The sequence below is a fragment of the Agelaius phoeniceus genome, chromosome Z (assembly GCF_051311805.1).
Source record: "Agelaius phoeniceus isolate bAgePho1 chromosome Z, bAgePho1.hap1, whole genome shotgun sequence".
Lineage (NCBI taxonomy): Eukaryota > Metazoa > Chordata > Aves > Passeriformes > Icteridae > Agelaius > Agelaius phoeniceus.
In genome coordinates, this window is record NC_135303.1 from 83,194,733 (window position 1) to 83,213,845 (window position 19,113).

General features: G+C 40.9%; 1 protein-coding gene across 1 annotated transcript in view; it reads left to right on the forward strand.

The window, feature by feature from the left end:
• ADAMTS12 (ADAM metallopeptidase with thrombospondin type 1 motif 12) overlaps positions 1 to 19,113 on the forward strand; it is a 145,211-nt gene that overhangs the window by 54,962 nt on the left and 71,136 nt on the right. The gene's annotated exons all lie outside the window — the stretch shown is intronic.

Consider the following 19,113-nt stretch of genomic DNA (forward strand, 5'->3'; position numbering starts at 1 on the left):
TGTGTGTTCAGGTTAAAGTGTAGCGGTGATTTTTACTTGAAGAAGTTGAATCACCTCAATGCTTACAAGTCAGTGCACAGAGTTGAGTGGTGATAATAGAAATCTTTTAGTCAGAAATGAATCTGCCTGTCAGGCAAGGAATATAAAGACTAGTTGTACAGACAAAATCAAAGTAAAGGAATTACTATGGGGGGAATAGGTAGAGGATGCTAATCCTCTGTGCAGTCTTTTTCCAGGTTTGTTTTTTTTTCTTTAATGCAAGATCTGTGTCTCTTGGAAGAAGCCTTGTGCAACAGCAACTTTTACAAGTTTTACTGTGGCAACAACTGCATGAATATCCAGGGTCCAACCTGCTTGCCTACATGCATGAATATCCAGGGTCCAACTTGTCTTGCCTACACATGCAAAAATGTTTTAGAATCAGTGACTTTCCTGTAGTCTTGGAATGATTACATTAACTATGTTATAATTGGTATTATCTTTAACAGTTTCAGAGACTTGGAGAAAAATCAACACAGTAAATTACATAAATTAAAACTTATGTTTGTTTTGCACACTTCCATTGCTGCTCAGGCAAATGCCAGCTGACTCAGTCATTGGCAGCATGCAGAACTGAGTTACTAATACTGAAAGTAGCATAACAATACTGGACTCTGCTAGCACCTGTCTCACTGTACCATTTGAAATATATGTGAGAAGTAGCAGAAAAGATAAATGAAAACTGTCCCTGTGCCTTATAAAAAACCTCTCTAATCCTTTGTGCCCACAGGAGAGGAAACTGAGGATCTGGGAGTTTGTTTTATTCTTCTAAACAGGTGATTTTAAAAGCTTGACAGTGCTCTGAGATATAATTTAAGGAAAGAGGAATTTTCCTACCTTCTGTAGAAAAAGAATGGCCTCCTATTTCTTCTGCTTGTTTTCATTGCTACTAGGAGGGGACTGGTGCAAACAGAGGGAATTCTTTTCCTTGGGCTGGAGAGAAGGACAGGTTGCTGTTGTTCAGAGGGTGAGGGCAGTTAAGTTTATTCAGATTGCAACCCAGTGATTGCTGCAGAAGGCTGTGAAATGTAACAAGGCATGAAAGGTTTAGGGTATTGAAAAAGATCTCTGAGATGTTTAATTGGAGCTTTAGGTGTAGAAAAATTGGTTATATATTTTACCATCATTTTGGCATTGAAGTATTTGATCAGTCTGAAGCTAGGATTAGTTTGGGTTTGACATGGGCCTCCAACCCCTTGTCTGCAGAGAAATTACAAATCTTGAAACTTATTTTTTTGCATTTGGAGCAATTTTGATCCAAAATTGTAATTGTGATGTGATAAAGCTGGAGTGAAAGAAAGGAGATAAGAGGCCAGCTGCTGTGTGCAATGATGAGGAGGGGAGGGGGAGTTAAAGGAGCAGAGCAACATTGTGCAAAACTGTTTTTTAACAGTTTTCCCATCATCACTCAAAATTTAAGTATTTTGAATGATAATGGCATAATTCATTTAACAGAAATCTAAATGCCATTAAGCTCTTTCAGACAATTACTACCTGTTCTACTTCCTCTGACTGAAGAACTTTATTCAATTATGGTCTTGCTTTTTGATGATTAACTTGATACTGTCAAAGGCTTCTCTTCAGTTTTTATGCTTGCAAAGTGTACCGTATGAACTAGTAATACTGGCTTTTGACCCTGAAATCCTTTGTTTAATCACTTGAAAGAAGGAGGGGGGAAAAACCCAGGGCAATATTTTATTCTCAAGCGATAACCTATCTTCTTTTGTTTTAGAAAGACATTATGGCCAGTGTAAGCAGCTTTGCTTGAACTCCTGGTTGTAAGCTCAGAACTCCTGGTAGAGGTTCTGTAGCTTCTCTCTGCTTCTAAAGAAAGTTGCTGATATTTTCCCAGTATTTTTTTATCCTGTATTTAATCACATCAGTTATAATTCAGCTTAATTAGCTCAGTTTCTCCAGGACACAGAGACAATTACTCATAGGATGGTAAGTTGGCATATAGAAATTTAATAACTGAAGTTAATTCAGCCTCAATTTAGGGAAGAGCACCCTTCTCCCTGCATGGCTCTTCCTACAACTGGCTCTTCTAAGCTGTTTATGAGATGCTTATCATGAAAAAAAGAGCAAATAGGGACATTCAGTCAGAATGACCTCTATTTTAAAGTGGGTACAGCCTAGCAAACAGCTTGCAGGAGAACACAGAGTATACCCTCATCTCTGAAACAGTTTGCACTGAACTGAAAAAAGTGAGTGTCTCCTGGTGTGGACAGCAATATTTAGCATTTCAGAGACGGGGACCTGGGAAATAAAGACATGAAATTGGCTTATCACAGCAATCAATTTGGCAATTGCTGCTAACCTGTATCGAAACACTCCCCCCGCCCTCCCCAGACAACCTCATGAAATGAAGTCAAAAGATTCTAAATTTCTTTTGGTTTTCAGGAATACATGGGAGACTTTTTTAGTTGCTCTCAGTACAGGTAGAGGAAAAAGGAATAAAATACTGTATTTTCTGCCATTCTTCCTCTCCAGTTAAATAAGTGAGGAGTCAAAACTAAGGTTTACCCAAGTGGATCAAAGTTTTTGCTGAGCAAGGGCCTGAGATGTCTCAATGCTGGCAGAGTACTGGCATCTGCTTTCCCTGTCCCTGATTGTTTTCTCATTTTCTTCTCTTTTCTGATGGAATTTTACTTTCAGTATTTCACTTGCTCCTGTTAACTGAAGCAAAGTGAATTCCCTAAGTGCTTGTGTTATGCAGGAGGTGGGGAACAAAAATCTGGCAATGCAGGATTGTTGTTATAAGGTCATAATTGTTACTTGTCACCACCATACATGCTACCTCACTCAAAGACTGAATAAATTTTAAAGTTCCATGACAAGCCATTTTCCAAATAATATGAATGGAACCTGTAAGGAGGGAGAAGCTTTTCTTCGTTGTGATTCACCAGTCTTTCTGTTCAGTCACTGTGTCACTGGAAAGAAAGTGTTTGCTACACCATGCTTGCTTACTGTATTTGCTTTCCTGTAGTTTTAAGGGTAGTCTGTGATCTCTTCCATGTCTTCATTGAAAGTTTGCTTAACTGCTCATCAGATTGAGGAGTCTCAGTCTGTATCCAGACTAACTTAATTCAGCATGTCTAACACAGTACTGTCTTAGAGGAATATATTGTGCTCTTCCTCTGTACCTGTAGCTTTCCTTATCAAACTGTGTGTGATGCTATTGCACTTCTTTAGTTTAGCAATTGATTTGGTAAACTAATGCCTTGGGAATATAAATGTTGAATTGCTGCGGTATTGATTTGGAGAGCAATAGTACACTTTAAACTGTTACATATCACATCCATCCCTTTCCCTTTTGTAGAATGACAATGACCTTGAATAATTGTAAACCACGTTTTCAGAGGTGAAATAGAAAACTCAGAAAGCTAAGCTGCATTTAGTTAAACGTTTCTGATGCAGGAGTTTGAAAATTTGGTCAGAACACTTGATCCATTAACAGAATAATATTTACAGAGATGTTCAGCCTTCAGTCTGGTTAGGGCCAGATTTCTCAGTCATGCTAAGCTCCCTGTGAATCTTCTAATAGGAAACTACAATTACCTTATTATTTCTGGGCAGATGACAGATTTCCAGTTCTTCTTAGAAGTGCTGGACTCGTTCTGAGGGGCTGATGAACTGATATTGGCTCAGCGTCCAGAATTAGTTTCTCTGGAGTCGAGTATCCTTGATGAGCCTCCTGTTGTAGATGACCTACTTTAAGCAGGTGTCTGACTGCAGTTTTTCTGCATGAAACACTATTTGCTTGCTTGTGGCTGTGTTCTCTACTCTTTGTGTCCCTGAACTTGGATCCATTTTGTGTGCTTGGGGAGACACCTTTGGAGCAATTGCACTTCAAAGACATTCATAATATTCCTCTAAGCATAGGTTTTAGCTTTATGGTTAGTTGGGAATGAGAGGAACTGCATAACTTGGGAGGTTATTTTTTCTATCCACTACTACTTCAGTTAACCTGTAAGCTCCCTCCTTTTTAGGAATAAGTGGGGTTCCATTTGCATTTATCCCACACCACGCACAATTGCTTGGGCTGCACAAATATCCTGCACCCCTGTGGTATTTATTGACTGTCCTGAAATAAACTGTATGTAAATAGCAAGCTGGAGAGATGCTGTTCACTGAAAGGACATATAGATTACACACTTCTTTTTTTCCAAATAAATGGAATTATCTCAAAGAATTCATCTTTATGCAAAAAAAGGTGGACAGAAGATTGCTGTGCTAAAAGATCTAGAAAATGTTTTTAGTTGCTGCCCTTAAATACTGCACTTGTTTGAAGATTTTGTGGAACTATTTTCTTGCATGTCCAGATTTCTCTATGAAAGACCATAGGAGAAAATAGTGATTTTTTTCCTCTCACAGTCTCATTTAGACTTACCACTTCCCTTGCAAATACTCAACCTAAACTTACTTCAGCAAATGGCATGTAATGTGTCTTAGCTGAAAAAAAGATAGGTGTTCCTGTGTTCTTTAAACAGCAGTGATGAGGTCTTTGTACACATAAATTAGACTCCTACAGAAAGTCTCTTCTAAACTGTTCTAATCAATGTCCAGAAACACTGTCCCAAAAATAATCTTTGTACAAAATAAAAAAGTCCAAAGTTTTTATGTCCTTTATTATTCTTTCTTGTAAAAAATGTCTTGGTCTAATACTTTGCTCTTTTGCAGAACAGCTTTTGAGTTGAAGCTACAGAGAGAGATATTTTCATATTTTAAATACTTTTAAAACACAATTAAAACACAATGTCAGCCTGTCTCCCATTCTCCAAAGTTGAAATTAGCAGCAAGTTTCTTTTCTGCCCAAACTTTAAAACAAGCTGAATTCCTCTCTGATCTACACTGTTGTTGGTTGAGCCCCCAGTCTGGGTTCCCTTCAGCTCTCTGGAGGTTTTGGATTTGAATCAAACTCTTCTTTCAAATATTGTGGTTTCAACAAGGGATCATTCCTGTCACTGTCTGTATAATTTGCTTGACATTATTTTCCTGATGTTCTCCAGCTAAAACACTCACTGAACCACTTTGTTTTGTGGCATTTTCTTTTCAGCATCCCAGCTGCATCCATTGCCCATGGTGAGATGCTTCTGTCAGTCAGGTCTTCCTCAGAATAACTGGAAGATGATTGGAGGCTTGAAATTTCATCTGTCAGGGTGGTCACAGCAAAGAAGGGCAGTAAAAGAAGGGAGTTTCCTGCAAAGCCTGGACTGGTAACATTGATAGGCAGCTGAAAGTTGTCCAAGCAGAGATAACCTTTATATTGGGGAATTAATTACTAAACAACCTCTTCCTCAGCTTAGGGTTGTAACTTGGTTTTGTTCATAATTATCTATTTTTTGTATATTTTTGTCTCCTTAAGCTATAATTATTCATACTGTTTTATGGTGAATATGAACTGGATGTTTCTTTCAGGCTAGCCTACATTTTTCCCTCTTTCTGGTCCAGTGCATTTACATACCTTTATCATCTTAAGGCTTCTTGGTGAGAATAGTAGTCAGGGAATTTTTGCAAATAAAAACTGAAATTGTCATTAAAAAAAAAACCCAGAGGCTCAGTGTGTTGGCAGGGCTTTGTTTAATTCTCTTTCCACAGGAGTAAAAATTTCAAAGTTCAAACCCAGTTCTCAGCAAGCACTTTCAAACTCCTTGGCATTTAAGTGTGGAAGCCCCCAATGCTCCTGTCTGTGAAGGATTCTGGCATAGTTTTCTGTAAGTAATGAACACAGGGAGTTCAGTTAATTAAAGCTGGTGTTAACTGGTGAACCTCCAGTCCATGCATGACAGAAATGCAAATGAATTAATGGGCTTATGACATCCAACAGGTTATAGTGCCTCTGACAATCAGTCTCTAATAGGAAACTGGAATAAAAAGTCACCCTTAAAACTCTGGCTAAAATTGGAAACATCCTTTAGCCCTTAAGTGGTATTCACAAAGAGCTGAGTGGGACACTGCTCACCTGAAGCTGATGTGTTACCCCAGCAGGGCAGCTCATGCAAGCTGGTGGCAGGAGTTATTAACCCCTCACCTCAGAGATGCTGTTGGCTGCCTCCTCTGAGATGATGAGGTTTATGCTGTTCCTCCCCTTGCTCCTTCTAGGAGTTTACAGATGCCTCTGTCAGCTCTCCCCAGCTGCAGGATCCAGTCTGTCCCTGCTCAATGTCTGTTGTCTGTGTACAGGTGCCTTTCAGTGGCTCAGTCAGACAAGTGAAATCTTTTGCCAGCTTGGAATGGGAGAACCTCAACAGTCATCTCTCAAAATGTTGTGAAGCTGGAAAATGTTGTTATCAGGACTTGCTTCTAAGGATAGAAAATGCTAACAGCAGTGTGTGCCCAAGATTTTCAAGATACTAGCATAATTCATTTTGGTGACTGACCAACCCCTTCCCTTCTTCAGGGGGCATGTTCTCATCTGCAAGAGCTGTTCTTTAAGTGATGTTTGTAGCAGAGGCACAGCAGGGTTGGGGCTGAGCCTGAGCCTTTGAAGGCTGTATTGCTTAGTAACATCATCTGATATTTAAGGCATTTGGCCTCAGCCAGGGACAAGGAGGCCCCTCAAAGTGCTTTTTTCTTTGAGCACACTGATGTGATTGGTATTTTAAAGCCAGTGGAGAAATGGAGTGGAAAAAACAACAGCTGGTCCAGAGAAAGGCCAAATGAACTCTGTTGTGTAAGCCCAGGGATAAGAAGGTTATAATATAAGCAGTGTTAGTGATATCATATCAGACCTTGAAAGAATATAATTTTGTTTCACGATTAATTCCAGATTACCTTGCTCTTATTTTTCTTAGTAATCTAATCCAAAATCAAACTAATTAAAGGTCATTGTTTAACTACCACTTCGAAGACTATTCTGTTTGTCTTTCTATAACTGTTTCTCTCCACATCACAGACGTTATGCTTTAATTTAGATGGGGTACTTTATACTTCTTGAACTGTGGTTTGAACATTTAAAACTGAGATGTCAAATTTCAGGAATTATGGGTGAACTATAGTAGCTATTGTTGATGAAAAATGAACTTTGGTGCAGGGAATGTTTATTTGATGAGGTGCTTTCTTGAGAATGTGGCCTCTGTGTCTGCAGCATACCTCAAGCATGGAGGTCTTCAGATAGGTGCAAAAAGACTGGGAGATGGAGAAAATGGAGCTCAGAATTTCACTAAGTTGATACCTGTTAGTCAGTGCTCTACCCTTTCCCATCTTCCTTTCAAATTTCGTCTCATGTGAGGGTGCCAAGAGGACTGAACGGCCTACAGTATTTTATGGAAATGTGTATTTATTTTGGATGTTTCTAAGGATGGCTGATGAGGCAAGGAATAGGATCCAGGCATTCTCTCCAGCCTTCACCCTTGTTTATACATATTGGCTCATGCTCATCTTGCTCCTCACCGCCCTTTCATAATGAAAATAAATCATGATAGCTTTGAGTGATGTCTGGAAAATGTGCTGTTTTCTTCATAATTTCAGAAAAAGCAAGGGGGAAAAAGCAGTTGAAATTTAAGTCTTGTAAATGTGACATTACAAGTCAAGCCTAAGGGCTTGTGCAGTCCATTAGAACAGCTAATTAGTTCTATTATAAAACAAATGGCATTACCTATTTGCTTGCTCTGTTAGTTCAAGTAAATGATTTCTGAATATTACTATCAATTAGCATCTTTAGACTGATTTGTAATTTTTAAGGTTTTTAGGTAGTAAAACTCAGTGGTAGCAGATGAAGTGGTTAGAGATGCTTCTCTTTCAGGCTTGGGTCTTGTTACAGAAATTGCTTTGGTACTGCCCTGTTTCTAAGATCCTGAGGTGAGAGCAGGATGGTGACAGAGACAGACTGGATGGGGTGAAGCAGACATAGCTGTCAGATAAAATGTGTTTGCCAGACACTGTTGGATTACCCTTTGCATTGGAAGCACAGCTCAGCTTTATTTGCTCTCTAATCACACCTTGTGGTCCAATATGTGGTTTACATGCCCTCCTCAGCATGGAGGTGCTGTTTCTTCTGGATGTGCTGAACTTTCTGAGCTTGCAGTTAGCTACCAGCTTGCTGCTTTGCATGAAGAGAGCAAAGGGGAGAGCTGAGCATCCTGTGTGTAGAGAGGGTTACAGTGAGGGTGAAAAGCTGCTGGGGGTGAAGGCTGCAGGGAGCACAGCTAAGATGGCTCTGGCAATATGGGAATCTCAGAAAAGGCTATTTTTCTTTGATTCTCACATGGAACTGGCACCATGACCTGAATTCTGTTGTGTTTCAGCTTGTCTGCTGGGCCATATTCGGTGTGCTGCAACAGGTTCCATAAACTTAGCCTTAGTGAATTAATGAGCAGGTACAGTTTGTAGAATGGGATCATTGGAGAAATCCTGAGAATGTCAATAACACATAAAATAGCTGATGTAAGTACCAAATCTCATCTTCGCTTCACTAAAAGCCAAGGACACCTGTTTTTCCCATGAGTTTCAGAACATTTGTAGAACACTTATTACTGTCTTGCTTTCTAGCTTTTAGAATCACTCTCAAGTCCTTTTAGACTACCTATTAACTGTGAAAAAATATTTTTGAGAAAACAAATGTGAAAAGGAATGTGTTTATACCAATAAGCTAAATAAAATGTTGAAATGCAGAACTAAAATAAAATCTGGCAATTTGTAAAGGGACTGTAATGGACCTTCTGTACTTGGATGACTGAAATAGTTTTGTTTAAAAGTTATGGGTAGTGCTGCAAATGCTTTATATTTGGTTTTAGAGTACATTTCTTCCACCTTCTTGTCCCTCCGTGTGTTTTGCTAAAAAATTGTATGATATATTTTCTTTGCTGTTCCACAGGTGCTTCTACAGCTGACATAGAGAATACCTTCTGGTTAGTTCTGAAAAAAGCAGGGATCTGTCTTCCTACTTAATAGACTTTAGATAAGATGCTGGAAAAAGGCGGGAAGTTTAATCTAGATTATTTTTTTAACATTCTTCTGCCCTTTTGTGTTATAAGTCAGAATTTCAGGGCAGCTAACTGACAATTTTTAACCTGTTGATTATAAGTCCAGGAAATTCTCATTGCAAGTGCTCAGTGAAATAATCACATGTTTATTTTACTGGATGCTTTATTAATTTATGTAAGAAAATGCATCCTCATACATACATAAATATTTAGTCAATGAGGTCAGATTATTTCTTAGTCAGTCAAATCTGCAAGTACAAAGACAAACTTCTATCTGGAACCATTTTTTAAAGAAAAAAAAATTATCTTCTTTATGCTTAGACTTGAAATGATATATATATATATTTCTATCTAGGGCTTCATAACTGGACTACCATGTTACAACTGGAGAACTCTCTTAAATCCGTGTGTTTTATTCTGAATTATTGACTTATTTTTACATCTGAGGGAGTTACAGTAGATAAATCTGTCTTGAAATCCACCCATGTTTTTGTGGTGGCAGTTCCAAAAAGTAATGGGTTCATAGTGGGGATAGTTTCAACTAGCTCCCCAATTCCTTTGCATGTGCATATTCAGTAACCTCTCTGTTAACATCTCGAAAGGGATTGTTTGAAATATGTCACAGTCAAAGCAGTACTTTTTGAAGGCTAAACTAGAAACTTTTATTTCTTATAAATGTGAATGTATTTCAGTAACTGAATGATAAAATACGCAATCCAATACTAATCCAGTGCCAGAATGTGTAGCAGAAACCTGACATTGTAAACATATAAAATAGCTGCAAAATCAGGCAGTTTATATGGTGAACATAAAGACATCATCTTTAATAACATTGCCTGAGAAATTGTATTTAAAAGATGCCTGTGGTATACTCTACAGTGTGTATTCTGGTTCACCATGTAGCTTTTTATATGTAAGGTAAGTGCTGATCTGACATTTGTTCTCATTGTGGAACACTGTGGATGTTCATGTTCACCGCTGTTCCCACGCAATGAGATCATGTTTCTGTTAATCACTGAACTACTCCAGTGTTCTTTGGCATGGCAGCCAAGTAACATACAGCACGCTTTGTAAGTACATTGAATTTTCTCCGTCTCTTGCTCAGAGTGGCCGGATCCTGACTGCTGAGAGGAATGGCTGGGCTGTGCCTCTGCCATGAACATTCACACTGTCACAGCAGGTCTGACAGGCACAGCTATCTGTTTGCTGGTTTTGACTCTTAGAGCTGTTTGGAGATTCCTGGGGGATGAGCTGAACAGCACTTTTCAAGCTGTCTTTGTCCCAGAATGAGTCTGAGCACAGTGGAGGCATCAGGGCAGAGTGCTGACATCTGAGAGTTGGCCTGAAAATGGTGTGAGGGGCTCAGATGCCTGGACTCCTGGGGGTCACAGCTGAGCTGGAACCTTGCTGAGTATTCAGTGAGGGGTGTTGCTTGGTGTTTTGGGAAAGGAAGAGGTGCACTTAGGGAAGGAGGTGCAGAAGAATGCTGTAAGATCAGGACAAGGAGCAGTTCAGTAGTGGGTTGATGCGAAATAGCTGTAGTTCATCAGCCATGCCTTTCACACATAGTTTCTAACCAAACTGCTGAGATTCAGCTTTTGTGAGGGTGAAGCTGTGAGCTGGAGCAGTGTCTCAGAGTGCAGGGAGGCTGCATCCTCTTCTGGGACCACTCAGCAGCCTGGTAATCACAGGAGTGGTAGCATCTCCCAGCTGTGCTGTGCTGTCTCTGTGTGTTTGCCTCTGATTTCCTTCCTATCCGTCCTGGAGAGGAGGCAGGAGCAGCTGGTCTCAGCTGGCTCTGTACTCATCATTTGCAAGCACAGAGAGATGCAAGTGGCTGATTCTGTTTTATTAACTTGAAGAGAAATGATGAGACAGTGAGGAGTTCCTGTGGTGCAGAGGTTGGGTCTTGGGGTCGTAGAGGAGGCCCTTAAACCTACTTAAATTTGGGATTCTGCATGGGGGGTAGCATGAGCAGGCAAAACAGTGCTGGGCGTATGTTAAAATCTGATTTGTGAGAGATGCTTCTGCTGAATGAAGGTACAAACAGGACTATATGCTGAACCTAACAGTTTGGATCTTATTTAACAATTAATGCGAGGTAGAGAAATAGAGGGAAGTAGAAGGGATGAAGGAGGGTGAGATCAAGCAGAGGATAGTCACCACCTGTGGATCAAGCACCATCCCCTTGGTCCTTCTTCACCTGGCATCCTGGAGTACCACTTTCATACAGCCCAAGTTCCAGGGAGCCACGGGATGGTCACAGATGGTGTTCCCACAACTTGGGGTGATACATGGATGAGCAGGTGTTTCCTGTTCCACCGTTTGCCACAGGAGGAATTTTTGTCCGGATGTGTTAACTACAATGTGCTAACCAGATCCTGCCACCAGGCCTGGAATAGCACCTTCCAAATTCCTCTCTTCTGTGCTTAACTCAAGTTCTCACTGTGGTGATTTATCTTATGGTAAGTTCCATCTGTGGCCTTGACAGTGTTAGAAACAGGCACCTGTACTCCTTAAGCCTTTAAATGTACTGGTTTTGGCATGATGAGGATATTACAGGGAGCATTTTGCAAAGGGTGTCTGTGTGGAGGAAGACCTTCCTTGGTTGTTGCTGAAAGCCCTTGGGTGTATGGAGCAGCGTTCTGTCCTCTCCAAGGAGGGGCAGTGGCATACTGAGGTCTTTGCAGAGGGCTGTTCTTAGATTCTGTGAGCTAAACAAGAAAGCACGTGTGAGCAGAAGCCTCTTGTTTTTTCTGCATGGGGAAACCCAAGTGCTCCCCTTCAGTTCTGCATCAGTTTATCCTTGGTAAAATCTCAGGAAAGCCTGGCTGAGGATGGACCAGTGAGGAAGAAAGCACATTACAGTCCAGAGGAGTGAATTATGCTGTCATAGCTGTCTCCTTTGTTACTCTTCAGCTTCTGGTTCTGTTGGGAACAGCACAAAATGGTTCTTCATATTAGGATTTGATAGGTATCAGTGCTGTAGGGACTTTGTTGTCTGATAAAAATGGAGCTGCCGATTTCTGAAGTAAAAGGAAATGCACAAGTTTACTTAGAATCCATGAATCAAATGTGATGATTCTGTTACTCTTTCATGAGGAGATAACTGCTAATGCTTATTTGGCTTAGATTCAGTTGGTCTGGTGAGGTTCCCTATGAATGCTCTAAGTGGTTCAAGTTGCTTTTGTGCAAGAGGAATGACTCTCCCCAGTCCCTGTGGCACAGCACCCAGCCTGCTGCTATATTCACAAACTTATTAAAGCCAGTAGGTGGAGGCCCCTTTGAGCTGCCTCTAGTCCCTTTAGAGGCTGGTTGCAATCTTCATAGCTTGAAAACCACATTCTCTGTTGTCCGAGCCACTTTTAAAGAGCAAACCGTCCATGTAAAGCATTCACAGTGCTCAAATCCTTGGAATTACAATCTTTAGTAGCCCCTTCTTGTTCTTTGCTTCTTCCAGCATAATTGTTGGTTTTTTCCTGACGCCTTTCCTTGCCTTGGTGCTCTGTCCTCCATTCCTATGGCCTTGCCAGCTGTTGGAGCTTGGCATTAGGGCAGCCTGCAATGAGTGCCTTTGTGAAAATCCCTTAAGTGACCTTAAAGAACTAATGGGCTATCCAGAGACCTGTGCTGCCAATTTCTGAATCCCACTGGTTCATAACTCTCTTCCTATCCACGAAGCCCCATAAAATATGTACCCTTTCAATGTTTCAGCACTTTCTTTCACTGCTGAGTTCCATAGTGCCAGCACAACTTACCTGCAGCATACAAGCTAAGGGAATAGAGTCATAGAATCTTTTAGGTTGGGAGAGACCTCTAAGATCGAGTCCAACTGTTATTCCAACAGTGCCAAGTCCACCAGTAAACCATGTCCCTGCGTGCCACATCTACGTGTTTTTAAATACCTCTGGGAATTCTGACTCCACCGCTGCCCTGGGCTTCTTCCAGTGCTTGGCATGCCTTTTGGAGAACTTGTCCCTAATACACAACCTGAACTTCTGCTGGCTCAACTTGAGGCCATTTCCTCTCATCCTGTCCCTAGTTACCTGGGAGAAGAGACCACCTCCCACCTGGCTACACACTCCTGTCAGGGAGTTGTAACAAGTGATGGGGTCCCCCCGAGCCTTCTTTTCTCCAGGATAAACACCCTCAGCTTCCTCAGCTGCTCCTTATCAGAATTGTGTTCCAAGCCCTTCCCCAGCCCCATTACCCTTCTCTGGAAACTCTCTAGCATGTCCGTGTCTTTGTTGTAATGAATAAGACATTGTAGCCTTTTACCCTTGTTCTTGGTCCTGACTGCAGCTGGTTGGTGACCTCTAATTGCCAGCATGTAACCAGGTTTTTTTGGGGTTTTTTTCCATTATTATATGAATTAAATTTATGGAACATAAATTTTTGGAACAAAATATGGAACAGAAATTCTTGGAGTCTGATTCAAGAGCTCCTGGATACGATTTGGAAAACCAAACTGAAAATCAGATAAACATTGACAATGCAGACAACTACTTTAAGATGTCACTCCAAGGTTTTCTGCATAAATTTTCTGTGAATGAATTTTTAGAGAGACATAAAAAAAGAAAGATTATTAATAGAGCCCATATGTTTTAATTCTGATTTTCATCACAATGGTACCCCAAAACCGCATTTCTCTATTATTTTTAGGTTAGCAGTTCTTAAGTTATTTGGCAAGAGACATTATTACATAGACATAATTCATTGGAAATTTGTAATCTGCAAATTTGTTTCACAATGAGTGTATTCTGTTTTAGATGATACTTGTTTTTCTTTAAAATTTAATAGAATTGTGCTGCAAGTTAAATTGTATTGAGATGCCGTTTTACCAAGAGCTAGTTTAATTCATAGAAATGTCACTTCTAATCCATTTCATTAATGTTTTCACCAAAATAAGAGGCACCAGACACTAAAGTTGCCAAATGAATGAACATGGAAAGTTCAAGTTACATGGAGTAATGTACTCCTAGGAAAACATCTGACACAGCTATAATTTTTAATTGTCCCTTATTGTCTTGGGTTTAGTTCCTAAGTAAAAAAATTAAACATTCAGTCAGAAGGACAATCATTGATGCAGAACATTGGCAACTTCAGGCATATGTCTCCCACAATATTGTTCTCTGTGTACCTCCTGATGCCCAGTGCATCTATCATTCCATCTTTACAGCCTGAATGGTAATGAGCAGCAGGCACTCAGCAGCAGTATCTGATTAAGTGCATCGGTCAAGACAGGTCCAATTTTAGCTTCATTCTACTTCAGAGTGGTGTGACTTCACTGTTTGATATGCCATGTTTTTGACAGCAGGAATGTCAAAGTTAAACAAACCTTGCTGAGTTGTAAGCTTGCTTTCTCTGTGCTTGTTTTTGCTGGGGCCTGGGGGTTGTCAGCATGGGCTTGTACGTGATTAAGTAGTTGTAATAGTTTCCTGTGTGAACACTTCTTCACACTCAGAAAGCATTTGTGTCTTAGCTTGGCCTGTTTTAGAAATGCTTGTAAAACCACCTGGTTTGGTTATCTGTTCAGTTTTAAATTCACACGCTCGCTTCCATTTTTACAACAGTTTTCCCATTATGGCATGTGGCATCCTTACTCTCACATTGTCATCATCCAGACTTAGTTTTGTCTGTTTATAAGCAGATCCTATGTGTAGAAAACTACCTTGTTTATTTCAGGAGGGGAACAGGGAAGAGGATTGCTCACTGCATTTGATTTGTAAGCAATTAGAAGTTCTCGCTAGCAGTAAAAAGTAGTAGCTAGTAGGTAGATCAGCAATGAAAGTTGCTCACTTTCTTATGAGTGAGAGAGAGTATCGCTTGTGCAGTGACTGTGCTTCAACACACTTTATTGACCTCTTGAAAAACTCACCCCTAAACAGTATCATTTTGTTAATACTGAAAAACTAAAGTCATGTCTTAGAAGAAAGTGAAGGGTTTTGGAAGAGTCATAATGTAGCAAGTTATGAATAGTGTGGAATTTATTCGTCTAGCATCATTCACACCTCCTCTCTGGGGTTGTAGTATTTTGACTGTGAACAGTATAAGAGTGGCAAAAATGACTGAGCTCTTGTGCAAAGGGAAGGGAACTGAGAATAGAAAGTGAAGACACAAATCAAAGCTACTACATTTTGTGTGACAGTCTTCACTTGGAGAGTTCTCCTCTACAACTCAGTAATTCTCCTCTTCTGGGAACTTTTCCCCTTGCTTCTTCAAAGCCCTGTGTACCTCCAAAGATGTTGAAGGCTGGCAATGTGTAGTTAGCACCTGGAGGTCCCCTTGTGTTGCACTGTATGCTGCATTTTTCCTTGGGCAGCACCAGCAGGAAACAAAAGTGGGAAAAAGCTTGTTTTGTGGAAATCTCAGAGAAAGCTTTTAAGTGACGTGAATCATGTTTGCTCTTTTAGGGAGTTTGGAGTGGTGGAAGGCAAGCAGAAATTAACTGCTTAACAATCAAGCTCATTTTGAATGGATGAGTTATTCTAAGTGAAGAAGAACTTACGTGGAGGTTTTTAAAGTGAGATCATCTATAGTTAACAATTAGAAAGGTCCTTTCTTACAAAGGACTGGCAAAGAATGTTGTCACCTGATGAAAAATTAAATTGATTTGTTAGAGAGTAGAGCTTTTTTTCATATACACAAACCATGCAGCTTTAAACTGTCCTGAAGAAGCTTGTGCAATACTGCTTTTTTTCTTATATGGGTGAATCTTACAGATAACTCAAAATCTTTCCTAGTAGCTGAAAGTTAAGGGCCTTTTATGTTGTTGTTAGTCAAGTAGGATTTGTAGGGTAGCTTCAAGAGATGTTATTATTTTCACTAAAAATAATTTGGAATTTGATCTTAAAACGCAACCATTTTGCTGAAGTTTATCAGCCATTTCTATCTAGAAGCTGATGAAATGTTGTAATCTACACAATTGCTTCTGATTATGCAGTCAAATATCTGGATATCACATATCCATGTTGGGACATGGTATGTTACTTGTTGGGCTGAAGCAGTTTTTCTAATGAAAGCTTATCTCCCACAACAGCTAGAAACTTCTGAGTGTTGCTGCTTGAATTTCATGTAGTTTGTTACCTGAATCTCTTACCAGCCTTGTTTTTGTTTAATCTTAGACTGTCCTGGCTACACTCTCAGCACTACATTCCTTTTCTGTTCCTAAGGACTCCAGCACTATTCCTATCTGTGTTATACCTCTTCTTCAGAAATCCATGGAAACTCTCAGGGTAGGAGCACTCCCTTTCTCTCTTCTGTTTCTTGTGGAATGAGCTGTGCTCAGCTGTTACGATGGAAAAGAGGTTTTCCCCAGGCAGCACTGTTCCTAGTCTCAGGCCATTCCTCGCTTCTTGGATAATCCTGAACTGGTGGGCTCCCAGTCAAGACTTCCATGCCTGGACAACAGGGTGCCTGTGATTTCTCAGTAAATCTGAAATCACTTGTAACACTTTACTCATTGAAGGTAAGGTTATTTAAATTCACAGCTGGATGGTTAAAAGAGACAGTCAAAATTTGGAGAGACAAAAAGGCAGAAGTAAAACTGTACTTTGTAGCTGCCTGTATTTTAGTGTGGCTCAAGAGGTTATCCTCTGCTTTATCTAACTAAAAAAGCTGCCAGGAGATGTCACACAGTGGGGATCCAGTCCTTAGATGTCACCTACCCAGGTGACATACCCTGCACAGGAGGCTGTCCGTCACTGAGGAGAGTTCTTTCTGCAGAATCCTCTGACTATCTGGCATTCATTTTCACCTCTTCTCAGATTTTCTTACAATACAGAGCCTCATGCTTAACCAGGACTCCAAACTCTGAGGGTTGTTCACCACTGCAGTCTCTATGACTTTAAACATTTTTACCTCCATTGCTATCAGCTGCCCAGACAATTAGCAATACTTTTTGCTAGCTGTAAACAGAAAACCTGATAACTGGCCTGAGGTTTTATTTGGCCATAAACAAAGCACTTAACCAGCAGTTTGAATGGAGTTTTTTGTTCAGATAGCTGTGGGGAAGGTTTTTCTCAGCACAAAACCCTTAAAAATGTAGATAATGAGAACTGTGCTTCATAGAAATAAGAATGCTGAAAACTGGGCAAATGTGCAAGGGAGGTTAATGAATACCAGCTCATAAATAGCCCCTCATTGGGGAGATGATTGCTGTAACTCAACAGAGATTGAGGGAGACAGCTGGAGTGGTGCTGCAGTGGGGGTTAGTGGGGTTAGGGTGCAGGTTATAGCAGTGATAGCTCACTGCTGTCGTGTACAGGACACTTGTGCACAGTGGCTCAGTTCTAAATGTGATTGGTGTTATTTTGTTTATTAATGTGGCATATTTCAATTGTGCACTTTATGTGTTATCAGGATTGAGGCATCTTTCAGGCGTACGTCAGAGAACACTTTTCTGAAAACCTGAATATATAAACCATCTTTTACACCAAGAGATACACACATCCGGTGGTGCTGCATTTTGTTAGGTACACAAAATGCCGTGATTGTTCTGTCTGCGCTTGGATCTAAAGGGCAAACAGCTCATTCATGGAGAAGGTGTAGCTGGTGTGAAGGGACCCAGCTGCCAGGTCATCCGTTCTTCAAGGGCAGAGTGTCTGGGTAGCTGCTCCTCAGCACTGGGAACTGGACATGGAGGTGATGCTGGATAACTGTCCCCTGCCCCACAGTCATGGAGTGTGGGAACTCAGCACATCACTCCGGATGTCCAGAGTTACCGGGAGAACCCTTGGGGGGCTCAGAAGTCCTAGAATGTTGCCAGGAGCATCTGGGAGCTTGATTTTGATCCTTCTAAAGAGGCGACACCTGTTTGAGGATGTGAGAGTCACTTGAGAGTGGAGGGTGCAAAAAAGATATAATTACAGGGTGAAATATAAATTTTAGGGTTTTGGTACGGGGGGTTATGGAGACAAGATGGAGGGATCAGAGCGTGTCTCGTCCTTCTTCTTTCTTCTTCTTGTCACCCATTTTCTGTAGTGATGTTGGCGCTTAAGAGATTGGTTCATGCTGAAAGTGCACTTGCTAATATGAGTGAAAAGTATTAAGAAATAAAAGTAAATATGATATACGTAGTTTTTAGTACAAAAAGACACGACTGCCCCGTGGGTGGTCAGAGTGCCCTTGGCTGCCTTGCAGGTCAGACCTCTGTTAGGCAGAAAGAAAATTCTGTAGAAAAAAAATAATAAACAATCTGAAGACCAAGAAACTGAAGAGTCCAGACTCGTCCTTTGAAGCATGGGCTGCCCCAGAACCACCCTACCCGTGTCCGGACAGAGACAGACAGCCAAACCGGACAATGGAGGTGATGCTGGAAAGGCTGTAAGCACTTGGAGCTGCCTTTCTGGCCTGTGGATGTGCCCCATCTGGAATTAGGACATCTTTCATGAGTGAGATGACAAGGGACTACTGCAATACATGTAACAGAAACAAGTGCTCCTGATCCTTTGTAAGACTCAGGAAATCCCACCACTGTAGAAGCATTTCTCAGGGGCATGGGTTGGAAAAATGCCAGCAGTTGCTGTAAAACTGGCATCTCATTTGGTTTTTAGACCCTGCATTATTTAAATTGCTAGTATTTCCCTGGGAACATGGACAGCTGGCGTTCAAAGCTAGAGTGAGTGGAGAGGCATTGGCCCCACTGAACACAGTGCAAGGTTGCTAGCAAGCACAGAGCAGAGACTTCTTCCTGAAAAGCATTAGATGCACAGATCCCAAAATTACAGTGGAAGCAGTGTCTGTCCTGTCATTGGGCAGGATGGCAGCAGGCAGGGATGCCGTGGCTGCCCTGCTGGTATTTAGATGACACCTGCTGGTCTAATGTCCCCACTTGTCTCGGATATTTTCCATGCACAGAACAAGGCATTCTCGGATGTGCCAAGAATGTATTGAACTTAATGTGCCATTCTAATGGGAAAACGAGCTCCTGTGAAGAAAGCATATCCCTTATCTTAAACTATCAGCTGGTGTCTTTGGAGAGGATAGATCCAAACCACAGGAGAGAAACTCCTTGAAAAGGGCATCCCCAATTCAATTTTTTTTTAGCTTGGCTCTGTCTCACAATGTTAATCCCTTGTGTTTGAGTGGAGTGACTTTTTGTTGCATGTTTAATCTGTCTCAGGAAATTCAGAATTTCACTGGACAGCCC